Source organism: Falco punctatus, assembly GCF_963210335.1.
Source record: "Falco punctatus genome assembly, chromosome: 20".
Lineage (NCBI taxonomy): Eukaryota > Metazoa > Chordata > Aves > Falconiformes > Falconidae > Falco > Falco punctatus.
In genome coordinates this window covers 2,586,586-2,603,428 of record NC_137600.1, presented here as the reverse complement: position 1 = coordinate 2,603,428, position 16,843 = coordinate 2,586,586, and positions in this window count along the sequence as shown.

Sequence of the window (16,843 nt, the reverse complement as noted above, 5' to 3'; positions counted from 1 at the left end):
CTTACATCTTGCTTTGGACCGAAGTTTGAATTCCAGCCACTGGATCCCAGAGTACCTTTCTGTGGTAGATGAAGGAGCCTTTGAACTCTCAGGTGCATGCTGTCTCCTAAGTAAGTGTTTTAATGAAAATCTCTGTAGTCTAGGAATTTTCACAACCTTTTTCAACGGACAAGTAACGAGCATCTAAATACATGCTGAGGGACAGTAATTTATCTGTGGCCACTAGAAAAATTGTGTGCTAAATTTCAGTGAAACATACTTGTAATCCTTCCTTTTGTAAAAAAAATAATAATAAAAAAAAATCCTTATTTACTTTAGAAATGTTACATGAGCTTTTGGCCACACAAGATACAAAAGGTGCATGTGTAGCATTTCAAACACAAGCTATATTCATTCTTCCAGATTTTTTTGTGAACAGGAGCAAGCAACTTGATCATCCTTCAGGTACCATAAAGAGCTTTTGCAGGACCATTCTGACAGATCTGCAATCGGAACAACATGTCTTCTCTACAGCTTGCTATTGATTGAAAACCTCTTGCTTCTGCTTTTCCATTATTCGCTGTGAAGTTCATTGCTTGGACGCTTGTGTTCTCATCTTGCTTCATTGCACTCCTCTTTCCTCTGGTCTGCCCAGTCTTCTCTCTTGAGTGCTCCTTCTGTTTCCTTCGCTTGTGTTTTCATGCCACTTCTCTTTTCTATTTTTTTTTTTTTTTTTTTGTTCAAATAACATGAGTGAGTGCAGTCTTTTTGAAGACCCACCTATTTCATGAAGAGTTTCAGTTACCGAAACAAAACATTGCCTTGTTTTGTGGTGTGTATTTCCTGGTTCTGTGAGATCTGCTGTTCTTCAGGTAGGTATGTGGTGGCTGTGTACAGCTTCAGATCTTGCACTCTGTGTGGTTGATCTCTATAATTGGATCTGATGAAGGCCAGAAGGGTGTGTGTTCGAGTCACTGTTTTGCTTTCACCTCAAAGGAAGTAGGTTGTAAAGGAAGCAGTCTGTCATGTCTGGGTAGGAGGGTAATGCAGGCTTAAGTAGGCTAAATTGGGATTCAGCTCCGAGCTTGGAGTCATCTTCTGGACTTTTCTGTCTGAAATCCTCCAGAAGACCTGGAGGATGCTTTGTGACCAGTGTTCACTTCCAGTGGTGCTGGATAAAACTTAATTGCTTACAGTTCTGAGCTTCATACGGAAAGGGGCTCACAGAAATAAGTTGTTTCTGCCAGTGTTTTGCTTGGGGGGGGGGAGGGGGGAGATGAAAAAGAAGTGGTAGCTGCCAATATTTGAGTTTCAGCAAGACTAGATAGGTGTTGGTGAGGGGGTAGTGAATGGGGCAGGCACTGACAGCAGTCTGGCGCTGCAGTGTGGTTTGGCCGGGCAGAGGTCCCTAAGAGTCCCTGCCTGTGCTGAGCAGTGCGGTGGAGCGGCCGAGGTCGGAACGAGCTTGGTGGGTCTGGCCTGGCTGTACTGCCCCAGCGCTGGGAAGGAACAGCGTGTTCCTTTTTCTGGGCTTATCTAGGCAGCTCTAGTTGCAGGGTTCTGCTTTTTAAAAATACTGATAGTTTTGTAAATACTGATAAAGTAGGAAGAAATGTTTATATCGGAGTCAGTAAGAGCAAGATGGATACCGGAATCGGATTTTTCAGCTTCATCTTTGCAAACTTTTAAGTAAAGCGTTCTAGCATGTGTAATTGCTGTCCAGAGTTGGAGCAGTGCTCAAATCCTTTTGCAATGTGTGTGACACAAAAATCTATTTGTACTCACAGGCTTTTCAGGTGCTGCTGAGTTAGCCGTGTTTAACACTGTGCCGAGTACAGCCCACAGTCTCCTTTTGAATTCTCACAGAGGGGCTGGTTTTTCTCTTGCATGAACAGGCTGTACCAGTATCGGATGACTATACAGACTTGCTTACTTGCTGAACCAAATGTCGTTTTATTTCAGAGTGAAGCAATTGACAATTACAGCTGCATCTTTAAGAGCGCTCTCTTGGGGGGTAGAAGGGATCTCTGTGGTTCCTACCAATTATTTTAATAGCTTGCTTCATCCTGTGACCAGTATTATGTGCCTGTTTCTTATTTCTCCTCCTAGATGGCAGCTGCAGTGAAGTACCTGGTGTAAACACAGCATGTACTTGCAGGCCTCAGTCTGCAGCCCTGCCGCTTGCCCTGATCTGATGCGGGGCTTTTTGTGTGCTAAGAACTGGGTCTTGTCTAGTTAAATTAACAGGTATCTGGGGAAAGTCGGAACGTAGCCCTAGCTTTAAATTCTCTGTGGTCTTTTCACAGGGTTAGGCATGACTGGGCTATCTGGCTGGAGATGAATTGCTTTTAATATGTTTGGGATGGAAATAACAGAAAGACCGTTAGCTGTGCAGTGTCGTAACAGTGAGTTAAAATGATCGGTGACTTAGAAGAGGAAGCCTCTTCCTCCCACTGAAACTGCTGAACAAAAATAATGAATTTTGGGTTTTTTTGTGAAGAACCAGCAGGAGGTTCTTGCGTGAATCACTGCCAAAAGCCTGATACACAGAGACGGATTTTTGCTCTGCATAGTGGTTTTGCCTCCGCTGTGTTCTCTGTGTGTGTGTGTGTCTGCATGCTAGAGTGGGAAAGGGGAAAGAGGAGGTGTGGCAAGATAAGCATCAACAATAAAAGATCCGTCCTTTCCCAGTGCTGTAACATTTTCCTATAGGCTTCCCTGCTAGGTGAGAAATAACGGCTGCATGAGAAGCCTCCCCAATTGGTTGGTAACGTAGTGGTATGATAAGTGATGTCACCCTGGCAGGCTTATTCACAAGATTGTGTTCTGGCACTTTTCAGGCTTGAGCTTTTATTTCTCAGCAGATATATGTATGGGAGAGAGAGTGATGCTGAAATGTGCTATATTGCATTTCCTTCTGCAAGTGAGAGTTGCTTATAAATCACTCGTGTTCCTTTTACGAGTGCTGTCAGAGCAAAGTTAATGTAGAATTAGTTGGGGTGGGGAAGAGAGGACAGGGAATTAGATTTCAGTAATTCTGCACAAGAGTTACAGGTTTCCAAAGAGTAGGCAGAGAGCTGCTGGAAGTATTTACACCGATGAATGCATGAGGAAGACAAACGCAGCGGCTCTGAAAGTATTGTTAGTTGTGAGCGTCTGTGAGTAGGTTAATTGGATCGGTGTAACAAAAAAAGAGAAAAGGCACAACGGAAGGGATTTTCTTCCCAGCCTGTGTCTCTCTTAACCCTCTGACTCAGGTTTTGCAATACTGAATTCTGCAAACATGGGAAGATGTCTTTCTTGCCCCAAAGAGCTTGTATGTTATTCTTGATGTAGACACCTAGTTGAGCATGCAAATTTGCATGCATAATTGACACACCCGCTGAAAGCCAAAACAACACAAGCCTTACAGCTTCACTATTTACCTTTTTCTTACCAATTTATTTTACTATTTACCCCTTCTGATGAATTTGACCGGTTTTTGTTTTGGTTTAATATGTGTTTTACTTTAAATTTGTTCTCCAAGCATTAAGGATTTTTGTTAAAGTTTGTTTTTTGTTTTTTGTTTTTTGTTTTTTTTTATTGTGCTGGAAATATGAATAGTGGTTTTGTTTTCCTAGATGAGTACTTAAAGGAGCAGCTTTCTTTATGCCACTGACTTAATATTGGCTCTAGGAAGGTCTTTATGACTTCTCATCTGGAGGAAATGGAAATACTAACCTACTGTAGAAAGGTGTTAATGATATCATTTAAAAGTAAAAGATTGCCATAATCCTTTTGTTTAAACATCTTGAACACCAATGATATTTTTTCCAGATTCTCAGTCAGTGTAGATAATTCTAGTGTCAGCAAATTGTATGCTGATGTGTGCTCTCTGACCTGTTCTGGTTTGATTAGTTTTCTGATTATATGGTATGTCTGTCTTCCCTTATAAGGCCAGATGTGATGAGGCAATTAATACATTTATATTCCTATAGAAACTTAGTCCTATGAGACTCAAATTTGTGTGGAACTTGATAATTTATGGTGGGCTGTTTTTGTGGGCCTTAGCTTAGTGAAGTAGTGAGGTGATGGTCTTTAATCTTAAATTACCAAAGTGAACTCACATGTTAGCATACTGAGTCAGTAAGCACATTTTTAATCTCTGCGATAGTGTAATGTATTTCACATTCATGCGCAATATTGTGTATTATGTATTACATATTTATATTTCATATATAAATATATATAAATTACATTTTAATGAATTACAGTGTATTGTGACACTGTATTGTGATCAGGCAATCCAATTGCTGTATGAATTGTACTGTGATGGTCAGGATCTGAAAATCTATCGCCTTGTTTCTGCAATTAATTAATACACGTGGAGCCTCACTGGAGAGCAGCGGGTCTGTGTTCAGTGGCTGTGGCTACCAAACTTGTGTGAACTGAGCTGAGGTGCCAGATTCTGTCATGCAGCACGGCTGAAGCCTATAGACGTACTTGTGCAGTAGGATGTAGATGGTACGAAGGGGGGTGACTGGTGCTGTCATGTTAAGATCCTTTCTCTTTCAGTGCATACACAGAGCCCGTTAGAGAGTCTATTCCCTACCGTTTTTATCAGCAAGGAAACCTGCATTGTTCTTGAGGTAGAGTCCAGTGGCCTTCCCAGACCTCTTATGGAGAGCGATGAAAACCTCATTGGGAAGCCTGAAATGCTTTTATCACATGCAGTGGGGCAGTGAGCCAGAAACCTAATGATGATCTCTGGAGGTTAGGCAGAGCGATTAGAATATTGGTCGGAGAGAATAATTTATACCTCCTCAAGGCCTTTCTCCAGTGCAGCACTAAATATCTTTTGACTTTTAAGAGAAATGGGGCTTGATTAATGTTCAGATGTATTATGCTGGCACCACTGGTTTCTTCCTCAGGACTGTGATTATGTTCAGTCATCAGCTGCTTTTTCCTTTCGCTGAAGTAAGTTTCTGTGTCTCTTCGGTCAAGCCTCTAAAAGCTGGCCAAACATGTTTGATTTTATCCACTCTGAATTTGCTAGCAACCTGGGACAGTAGCTTTTGGGTGGATGAACTGTCCCATGCAGGGCTGCGTTGCTGTAAGACCTGCGCTCTCAAGGCGGTGACACGGTGCTGCCGGAGGGCTCTGCGTGACGGATAGCGCTAGAGCTGGGTCACACAGCTGGGCTGCCTGGGGGAGAGTGGGGCAAAGAGGGTCAGGCTGGGGAAAGCTCCTGCAAGGGTCCTGGGAGAGCAATGGGTGCGACCCTGTGTCCTTGCATTGGTCTGAAGCAGCGGGGAGAGAGGCCGAGGCTTCTGGGCAGGCTGGGCACTGTATTGGAGTCACAGTGACCCCAGTTTGTGCTGTGCCTCGTCCTTCACTGGGAGTTGTAGATTTCAGCAGGGTCAAGCAAAGGCTTATTTTCTAAAGAATGACTATATGAAATACAAGCAGCTCTAATTCATCAGCTCTACTGATAAGAGATGTGGGTCAAGTTCCCCATGTACAGGCCTTCTTTTGTGGGACCTAAGTGCTGCCCAGGCCTCGCGCCAGATCCCTGTTCAGAAGTGAATCTCGCTCAGAGCTCTTGTGGAGCGAATGCGAAGCTCTTCTCCCGTGTTGTGACCTCCCAAGTGATTCCAGGTTGCCATGGCCACGCAGCATATTGGTGGCAGAGAGCCTGATTCAAAGGCAGGGTGAGTCTTTCCGCTGGCTCTGCAGGCTCCAGAGTCAGGGACAGAGCTCAGGAGTCTCAACTGACAGCTATTCCTTCTGTCTTGTTAGTGATCTGCATTCCCCAGCCCAAAGCACAGATCTAGTAGCGGTCTGGCACTTGGGAGCCAGCGTGCTAACACGCTGCTTCGCTGCTTTCTGTGAGCTCTTACGCTGCGTTGAGTTCTGTCTCCAGATGCTCTCCACACAGCACTCGAACATGCTGTGCTGCAATTAGTTTAGCAGGTGCCCAGCACTACAGATTATTTATTATTAGCTGTCCCTAATACCGTGCTGCAGATGCACATGATGCTTTGCAAAGACAGGGATGGAGATTCCTTGCCCCAAGCACCCGTTTGCCTTTTGTTCCCGAAACCTCTACTCTCTAGCAATTCGGGCCTCCCAATGATTTCTTCCCCACCCCATGTGTATTGTGACAGATAATTAACCTTTCAGCAGCTTGATTAACCAAGAACTTCTGCAACCTACCCTTCTGGTAAAGCAACAACTTTGCTAGCAAACCATGCTTTTTCCTCCTCCCAGCTTGATTTAAAAAAAATAATAATCAGCGGATGCTGATTCTTTGTCATGTGACCTTTGTATGTGTTGGTCCCGTGTAACATGAAGGAAACCCAACATCTGGCTTGTGGCTAGAGCAGATTATAAATCTGAAAAGTTTGAAAAAGAAAATCACCTATAACCCAGGTAAAACCAACACCATATTTTCTCACAACTGCAGAAATACTTTACTGTTACTATTTTAAATGTTTAAAGGGAAGTCTGCACTCTTCCACCCCCCTTCCCCCCGCCCTTGCGTGGGAGATACTTCTTTTGAGATAAAAGGAAAAGGTTCGCTCAGTGATTACATTGTGTTTCACTTTGAGGATAAGTCGAGGAGATTTGGCTTAAGATGAAGGGGAATAAAATGAGTAAAATCTGTATCTGTTTGAATGGTCATACGAGCAAAAAGAGGGTGGTGTGATACACATTTGTAGTATTAGGATCAGACAGGAAAATAAGGAATAGGAGTTAGCCTAAAGATGCTTCTGTAAAGCATTTAAGCACAGCAGCCTGGACAGCTTTATATTTTACTCGTTAGGTCGTATTTTTTTCTATCTGTTTTTCCTCTAAATGTAGCAGGGTGGGCTAACACATTTTTTTTAAGGCCCTTTACGCGTAAGTTGAATATAAAGCTTGTAACAGCTGGCTCTGTGCTGAGCTGTAGTCTCTCGCAGAGTACTGGTAGATGCGTAATTTTAGATTAATCAGGTGAGAAAGCAATGGCCAGCCTAATTGCAGGCCTAAGTGAAGGCAGGCTTCCTGGAGAAATTGTCTGGCTTGATCGGATGTATTGGATCCAAGCAGGGTCACAAAGCAGATTGCAGAGGGAGGGCTAGCGGCTAGGAAGGGGCTGGTGTCTCGGTGCAGGTAATGGCCTGTAAAACCACAGTACAAATGCAGTTGAGTTTCTGTCCTGCTTGTCAGTCCACTGGGGAGCCTTTGTTTTCTTCCCTTCAGCCAGTTTCCTGGTAACCATTTAAATATGCTGACACATATTGCCACTGGCCTTCCCTTTATTTTTGCTTGGCCAGGTAGCAATCAAGCAATGTGTTCGTATTGCGAAAGAAATCACTGTGGTCTTCCCTGAGTTGTAGCTGTACTTACCCTCCCACCCCTGCCGCTGCAAGCACCTGCATTGCTCTGTCCCTTCCAAGAGGGACGTAGCGTTCCCTAGATTTAAGCAATAAGCAGCTTTTTGTTTATGTGCTTTCACAGGTGCTTGCGAACAACTCCAGCCTAAACAGCATCTCATAACTTATTCTGTGTCTTGCTGCAGACTCTTCTTTCACTGGTTGGCTACTAAAATAGCTGTGATTCAGAAAGGTAATTTTCCAGGAACTTTGTAGGAAAAATTATAGTTAGATTTCTATAGATTAGAACCTCTTATGCGCTAGGTAATCATTTTGGGGCACCTTGGGTTTACTGAAGAAGCTAAACTCTTTCAGAAGGCTGTTGCAAAACTAGGCCATGTGCATTGCTCGTAAGCATGCTTCTCTCTGCTTTCTGTATTAGCAAAGCCATACAGACTCTCGCCACCGTTTAAGGTTGTCTCCAGGGCTTTAAAGCTCCCTGCAGCTGAGGCCCCTGCTTTGTGGCCACCTCCTGCCTCTTTCAGGGTCTCTGTCAGACAAATGAAGGGGCTGTGGCAATAAATGAAAATAAAAAAGCAAGGCCGTGTTCCTTCTCTGATTCTCATCTCCGTTCCCTTGCCGTGGAACGGTGAGATGGGAACATCTCTTGTGTTCCTGTGTGCCAGGAATTTTATGCACCGTTTGCTGGAGGCAGGCACACTAATAGTCTAGGCCTCTGAGATGTCTCTAGTTGGGAATCTTAATTGCTGAGCACTTCTGAAATCCTTGCTGTAAATGCTTTAGGGCTTTTCCTGTCAGAATGGGCGTCTGGCCAGTAGGTTTCTGTTCTGCACCCTCCCTTTAACATCAGGATCTTCAGCAGCGCTGTTATGACAATGGCGTTGAGTGTTGGGCTGCTCCCAGCTGTTATTTCTAGGATCAGCTGCCTGACTTCCCTGATTCAGAAACCCTAAGAAAAACCAGCACCATGGCAGGAGGTGGGTGCCCTCCAGCGCTGCAGCCCGGCTGTCAGACCCAGCATTTCCAGGGTGTCAGAGGAGATCCACCCAGTCTGGTATGTGGGTCTGTTTGCACTGGCTTGCTCGTTCTGCTATGCACTCCTTGATCAGACTTGTGTCTGGTGCCGCGCTCTTGTTGAATTTAGGGGTGAAGGATTTCTTTTTTCATTATTCTTCTCTACGCAGAACCCCATGAAATGATTGAGAACTGCAGGTTTCAATGCCCCCCCATCTCGTATGACGGGGATGAGCTGACAGAAGGGCTTGTCCAGCTGGGAGCCGCTCCTTTGCCTGGCTCTGAGCGAGCAAAGGGAAGGAGGGCAGTACAGAATGAGTCATAGACTGGATGAATTGTTCTGGCAGGGCCTGACCCTGATGCATTCAGATGTATCCAGGCATAGCTGAATGAAATGTAATGGTCTGAAGTTCTGTGATGATCTTTGCCTAAATTAGGGTGGTGGTTGTTTTTTTTTTCCTTTCAGTGGAAGTCTGGTATTTAAGTCCCTTCTGTTTCTTTATCTAAGGCTTACTCCCCTCCTGCACCCTGAGTTAGATGGCCATGCAGGTGCTGCCTTGTCCTCCTGCAAAAAAAGAAACCTGCATGTTTGCTACAGCCAGAAAGATACCAGGCAAATCAGATGTACCCTGGAGCTGTTCGCTGCAGAGTTCGGGATAACGGTCCCCAGAGTGTTTGGGAAATATGTTGTGAGGAGTGTAAAGGCCTTAGGTGATTTCAAAGGGTTGATTGGGATTTAATTTTTTCTGTTGTGAAATAGCATTTGTCACTAAGGTGGAAGAAATCCTTTTTTTCCTGAGAGACTCCTGCAGGAGCGCCAGTTAATTTTGTTAGTTCTAAGATAAAGGAAGACGCTTCTTTTTCTCAGCTCTAGGGAGTAAGTAGCAAGGTGTGGCCATTTAAAGTGCTTCCTCTGTCAGGATGACTTCCAGGTTTTTACTGATGTGATGCCACACGGGAGAGAGGGGCAACTTGATCTGAAGAAGGAACATGCAAGAAGGTTGGGAGCTTCAGTGGGCTAAAGTAGGAGAGACTTGGCATCCATCAAGGTCAGCATGGCAGTAGGAGATAGTCTGAAGAAAGAGCCAGGTAGAAACAGCAAAGCCATCCGGAGCTCTGTCAGCAATGTCAGGTTTATGTGTTGAAGCAAATGATAGGTTTAGGCGATGAGGAGCTTGGAGCAGGCTCCGTCTGGCAGTAGGGACTGTCTAGCACGCAGCGCAATAGGTTTGCACATCCCGACTAGAATGCAAACATGAATATCAATCTGGTAGTAGCACAGACAGCTGAGCAGGGCTTGGTTTGGTGGATCTAGCCTCTGTCACAGACTGTGGATGTATGACTGCTTTCTCCAACGTCGTCCCAGCTGGGACTTCTGAGCAGTAGTGGCCACTTGAGAGCAGCGTGGCAAGGGACAACTGGCAGCATGGCCAAGTGTTTGACCCCACAACAGGAACGAAGTGTGGCCAGCAGCCATGTTATACCACCCAGCCTGCAACTGTGCTGGAGAAGAGAGGTCCCTCATTGTGTCTAGGCATCAGGCATCAAAAAGGGGTGATTTGTGATGCCAAGGAGAGTCGGGGGAAAGGACCCTGGCTAGTGTGGCAAGTGCGTAAGAACGATCATAAGCTGGGCCCTTTTGGATAATTGATTAATTATTCTCATTTTATTAAGCAGTGTATTAAGTAGGGTTCAGTGCACTAAAAACTCATTAACTAGGGCAATTGGGGACAAGCAGAACAAGCACATGCCATTTGATTTTTCACAAGGGTTGCAAAACACCCTCACGTACACACAAAACCCCTTTGAAGTCCCAAGTTATCATGTCCGGCAAGCTGGAAGAGCAGCACGGCTGGACTGCTCTACGTAGTGCTGTACGTCTTGCAGAAGGCCTGTCGGGACCCTATCTCTGGAAGCTATTGGGACTTTGACATCTCTGTGGTCAAAACTAAAAGCTTGTAAACTTTGCTTTAAAACTGTAGTGAAAGGAAGGCGGCTGTGTAGCTGAGGAGAGCTGTGGGAAGAGTTCAGAGGCCTCTCAGCAGCTGAGTCGTTTAGCTTGCATCTTCCATGTGAAGGAGCAGGGTAGCAGTTGGGGTGGATGTAGCAAATGGGCATGAGTCCGTAGTCCCTGCCTGGCTTGGAATAAAGTGCTGCCAAACAGAATTTGGTTGGAGGTTCTGACAGGGTCTGGGCAGTGGGTAGTGCCAAATAACTCCCCAAGAAAGCCACATCAATACGCGTCCTCCCAGCTCCTTTCAGCGTAAAACAGAGCACGGCCTGATGCACCCACAATCCGAAATGGGAGCTGGATCTTAAGTTCTCTTGGCAAATCTTTGGGTGTATTGTCAGTAATTGGGTTGGCAGACTGTTGTCACCCTTGAATATTTTGTGGAGATTGGGACTGCTTTTGTTACCGTAACGGAACTCATAATGAAGGCGTTTATTTTAGCATGCGGTATGGCTCAGTGGACCATTTACCACGGCCTCAAAGACATTAGTGCTTTGTAGTTGGAGAACCGTTGACTTAATGCAGTGCTGAAAGGTAATTTTGCTGTTACGGTGATGGATACAGCACAGTAACAAGGGTAGAAAATAGTGTCTATTTATAGGCCTCCCATCGAGATATATGAACTATAGAATGAAACGTTTTCTCAGCGACAATCTGAAGACTCGTGTGAGACCTGCTGACGGCTTGGACTATGGCCTGTGGTGGTGGGGTACAGAGAAGCAGCAAAGATGGATACGGCAGTTCCAACAAAGGCAAAGTCAGCTAACAAATTGGCTGTTTCCCTTTTTCCATTCAGTTAGGAGTGACAAATGGTTTAAATTATATTACTTCCTTACATTAAACTACAGCATGGCCAACTGCCTGGAGATGAATACAGTCTATGGATCTTGCAGATCACATTCATTTTAATGTGTTTTCTTTTTAAAGGTTCATAGTTCTGCTTTTGGTTCTAGTCTGTTGGGTCCCTGAAATGTAGTGTTTGCAAGAAACCTAGCTGAAAGGATTACAGTGCAATTAAAATTCCTTGTCCTTTTTCCTTTCTGGCACTCCTGTATGTAGAATGGATTGTTTCTGTCTGGAAGATCTAATTAAGTCTGCAACAGTGAAGGAGACAAGAAAGAGTTAGAGATGGCTTTTTTAATTCAATATAGGTGGGGCGTGAGGGCTGCATGATATTTATTTCATCTTCTTATATGATTTGCACTTGATGTGACAATTTGCCATACCATAGACATAGATAGGAATGATTGTTTAATGGAGTCACATTGATTTACAGTGCTGAGAATGGCCTGTACTTCCCAAAAATGGAATTAACCAAACCTAACTTGCTTTCTGTGCAGAAGAATGCAGGGACCTTTCTCGGTATGTATTAACATTTTAGTAGGCTCTGAACCAATTCTCCCAGCCAGTGCTTTAAAAACAAAATCAGATGTTGTATTTAACTGTGTAATAGCAGATACAGAAAACAGCTAGTTTCTAGGAGCCGGAGAATGGTTAACAGAAACAGTAAGGATTGTTTGGATTTGGCTTAATTTTCTTCTTTAGATTTATCCACTGGCACATGGAAGTTTTTCTCAACGTATCTGTTTATCAAAAGCAGCCACTGATGAATCTTTCTGTGTAAGTTTTGGCCTGTGCTGTGTTGATGGCTGTTCAGCACGCTTAGTCCAGGCTGGTTGGAGTATGTATCCCAGATAGACCCCTGCCTAGGGCCTGCGTGTAGCCTCCAGCTCTGACTTAGATGCTCCGTTGAGTAGGCTGAAATAGCGCGTAGGCCTGAGCTCTGCTCCTCTTGACAGAACAGAAGCCACGTGTCGGCAGTTCCCTGCTGAGGACGAGGAGGCCCAGCGCGGGAGGCTGGTCTGGTGGGCCTGGTGCCGGGTGAGGCCTGAGCAGATGTGGTTTCCGAGGGGGCTCAGGTGAGGGGTCCCAGCTGTGCGACGTGACGGAGAGGTGCCCCCCGCCGAGGCTTGCTGAGGGGCAGCTACAGCCTTGTCGCGTCCTGCCTTTGTCCTCCACGTCGCAAACCTGGCAGACCCATCTGCTGCGCTCGTCAGAAATCCTGCTGCTGAGCTTCCCTTCTCCCTCTGGAAAACGGCTGTAACGGGATTTCTTTCCTCCCTTGCCTTCATCGGACTGTGGAGATCTGGGCTTTGTGTGAGGAGCTCAGGCAGACGCAGCGCCGGCGATGCCCCAGTTCCAATTCTGTCTCGCCACCGCTGCTAATTCACAGCAGAGCAAGTGCCAGCTCCTCGGGACGTAGGCTGAGCCTGTTTTGCTAGGAAAGCTACTTGCATAGTTTTTGTGGCTAAGCTAATACAGCGGTGTGTCTTCTGCTGCTGTTTTTGTTATTTCTCACTGACCTCGTGATTTATACAGGACCACGTGAATGATGCACACCCGAGGGCATTTCCCTCAGGTTATTTATTATTTTATTCATTTAAGTCCAGCTTTCTGCTGCGCTGTCTGAGAGCAGAGATCTCTCAGTAGTACGAAAAAACAAGACAAAACCAAGGCGAAGGTAGATCTCGACAGAGCTTGCAAAGGCCTAGGCTTGATGGTTGGTAACCAAGGCAACAAGGCCACTTTTGAAATAAGTGCTTGCTGCAGACCCCCATTTTGTGCGGAGAACTGGTCAGCATTAAAAATTAGAGAAGACAAGGTAAGATCTATTAGGCAAACAAAGCTGTCAGACAGGCAATCAGAAGTGCCTGCCATCTAGCTGACTAAATTAAAGCAGGCACCGCATGGGGACTGAATGTTCGCTGCGGGTTTGATCGTTGCCTTGCAAATGTTTAAAAAGGCTGGTTTTGCCAAACAAGAAATGAAAATATAGATTGCAAGGAAAATTTGTTTGTTTCTTTTTGTAAAAGTGGCTGCAGTCTGCTCTTTTCTTGCACTAAATCTGTGGCAGAACTCAGACTGCAACTGTTATAATAGAGGGTGCAAATATAGCCCGAAGCCTTCACTGAGTGGGAACATTCCTACAGGTCTGATTTTTATTGCTTAATTTCACATGAGGATAAATGGGAGGGAGACATGGATGACGGTTTTAAGCCACTTTTGTGCTCCCATCTTCTATTAAAATGCTCGGGGGTTAACAGGTATTATGGCTGCTTTAATTTACATTCATAATGTTCTTTGGCTGATAGTCTCTTTCTTTTCACTTAATAGCCCTTCAACATGTCCTGTGCTTCTCCTGGTCAATATTTAAGTTGTGATTTTGGTCTTTTAGAAAATGATCTGTGGTGTAGGGAGAGGATCTTGTATAGATGCGTCTGAACCAGACCTCTGTTGTGGGGTTGCTTGCAATTGCAGGGGGCTGCTCTCTGTCCCAAGTCAGTCCTTCTGATCCAGTATTCCCCAGGGCTTTTCCATGATTGTGTCTGGACAATTGGATCTGCTAAGAGATGAGTTGAGTTTTGCGAAGTTTGTATGGAAACTTTGATCCCTAGAGCTGAACCAACTATAGTGTATTCATTTCAGATGAGCCGCATCCTGGACTCGACGTGCTGCGTAAGCCTTAGTTGTGTCGAATCCCATCGTAGGGGCGCAGTCAGTGACTGTCCAGCTCTGCGGGTAATCTTATGGCAAGGTTTGGATCTGGTCCTGAACATCTATGCTGCAGAATCCCTTGCAATGCACTTGTCACACTGCTGGCTGGTGTGATCACATCCATCCACCAGCAAAACTTTGACCTGTTGGAAGCAGACATATCTGTTCGAAAGCTAAATGCGTGATAAACTGTCTGAACAAAAGCATGAGTGGAGGGGTCTGTATCCACAGATGTTTTTACTGCCTGGTGGTTTTCTTCATGTACAGTGAGCCCAGCCTTTTTATTGTGCAGCTATGGGTTACTTTAGCACCTGGAGATTGAGTGGGCGGATGGTTGTCTTTTCTTTTCAGCTAGGCTTCATTTCAGTGTTTTTTAAGTTGTCAAAGCTAAGATTCAGTGATCTACAATAAGAATAATATAGAGAGGGAGGTGTACTGGCAAACTGGACCTGATCTGTGTTTGGCAGCCCCAAAGGATGAAGAGAAACAGACCCCTGCCTTTCTTTTAAGAGCTCCTCCTGCCCTCTGAAGAGCACCCATTTTGCATTCTGTTGCCATTGCTATAGTAACTTTCTGCCTCCTGATTTTGTTATGAATGGCAATGGGAAAAGCCTTCATGCAGGCTCCAGCTGATACCCTGCTGTTTCAAACATCCTCAAGGCTTGCTTTCATTTTTAACTCATGAATGGATGGTGCTTTTTAGCTGGGGGTTCCTTTGTGAGCCTATGTTTTCTTCCTTTTGTCTCTGTGCCTTCAACAATACACCATATGTCCGCTGTACACAAAGAGGGGAAATTTGGGAGTAAGCAGCTTTGTACAGGCAAAAGTCTGGATCTTTATAAAAGAGAGTGCTGGGCATTTTTGGGAGGCGGCAGTTTATAGCGTTGTTTCTGTGAGATGAACGAGAGCCAGTGGGGTTCAGTAGCTACCAGCACGGGGCTCTGAAGGCTGACTTTGTCTTCCTTTATCACGATCCAGGCATCCCCTCTCCAGACACAATGCAGCGTTTTTCCTTCTGCCAGCACGCTGTCCCTCTGGGACTTGCTGCTACCATGGAAAACAGCATAAAGCACGGGTGAATCTATTCTTTAACCAGTTGGGAGCAGCAGGTCAATATTATCGCTGCCATTTAACAAATGTGTAGATGGATCCCACAGAAGGGAAATGGCTTGCCTCAGTCAAAAGAATGAACATCAGAACTGGGGTAACAGCTCAGGAATTTGGTGTTGCTGACACATTAACTATTTTTGTTTAGAACAGTACCAAAATGACGTGACCTTGAAAATGGCTTAGTGCTAGAGGTTATACCTGTATAGGTAGTTACCAAGAGAAGGATAATGGAGGGGACAGTCACAGCCGAGAGACTGAATCAGTATCTCCCATGAGGGGACAGATTTCGAGGGAAAGAGTTCCTTGTGTTCTCATACAGGAGTCAAAGCCAGCTTTCCAACTTAATTATTGTTCCTAGAGATAGTGGTAACCATTTCCTCCCAGCACCCTGCAATTTAGCCTCAGTTAGAGCATCTTTTCTGCATGACCAGAAAGTTTATCCTCCCGTGCTGCCCAAGGTGCTGTTGAAACATTTTTCAGGATGCGCCTTAACTTGACTTTTGCTGCTGCTTGTTAAATTTATAGGGCGTGAATATATTTTAGGCTCACAGAATCTGTCCCACCTTGAATTGCAAGAGAGATCCCCTTTGAAAAACAATGTGCTTTAAAATCCTGCTCCTCTGAAATGACTGGACTTGCATGGGTTTTCAGATGATGGGTATACTGTTTGTGCAAAGTTGCGTATGCATTCTTATTAAAAAATAACTTGCTTACCTTAACGTTAATATTTCTCAAACCTGATTTTTGAGATGCTGATTAATTAGTGTACAATGCAGTAGACCTCTCAAGTGATTTCATTTCATTATTGTGGTTGTTTGTTCTTTAATCCCCACATTTGAAATAATTTTCTGCTCACTAAAGAATTAACGAGTCTCTCATCTTTGCAGATAATTAGTATTATTGCCTCTTAATAGGCACAGGTGAATGCAGTGACATGCCAAAGGTCACAGTGAGTCAGTTGCAGAGCCAAGCCAGGAGCCTGAGTTTTCATTCTGGTATAGCAGACAACGGACAATGCTGCTTCACTTGACACGTTTTGGTATGCAGAATGGAACAGAGAAGTGAGCCTGCTAAAGCAGGCTGGTTTGCTTGTAAAGTCTCACTCAAGTATGTGTATTTATTTCACTGCCTGTACCTAGCCGAAGCAGCCTTGCAGATTACAGTCCTCTGCAGAACTTACATTTGCACACATTAGCAAAGCAGACAGGAAACTGTAGAGCAGCCAGTGCATACTTCCCACTGTAATGCTAATTTATTGGCGTCTGTTAGGGAAAGAAAATGATGAGTAATTTGAGGGAGAGTGTTTGCTTTTCCTGTGTAAGACTGGAAAAACTGATCCAGATTAAAAGCTAATTGGGCACTGTTGGACCTGGGGAGAATTGTGCCATACTCTGAGGCTCAGACTTTGAAGTGTGGAACATTGAATCCTGCAAAACACCTTGAATGGTATCTTAAATCTCAGCGGGAGAATTGCTCTACCAATACTGCTGCAGCCATTGCGTGTTTCTGAATCTGGTCTAGTTGTTTGCAAGAGATGCACAGATCGGTCAGGAGATGTAGGTGCAATCCATTTTCTTTTGCGTATCAGTATCGGCATGGAGGCTGCTGAAGAGTAACGTGTTTCTTCCTTAGAGCATTGTTGTCAGAGATAGATACCAAAGCCGTGCGCGTTGTTTGGAAATGTTCTTACACTTGCAGTGGGGCAGCATTAGCGATGCTGGGATCCCTGGGGCATGCCCTGGCTCTGTGTCTTCCAGATGTCAGCTCAGCTAAACTGGCTTGGGTCTGCGCATTGTCCATGCTCAAAATCTGTAGT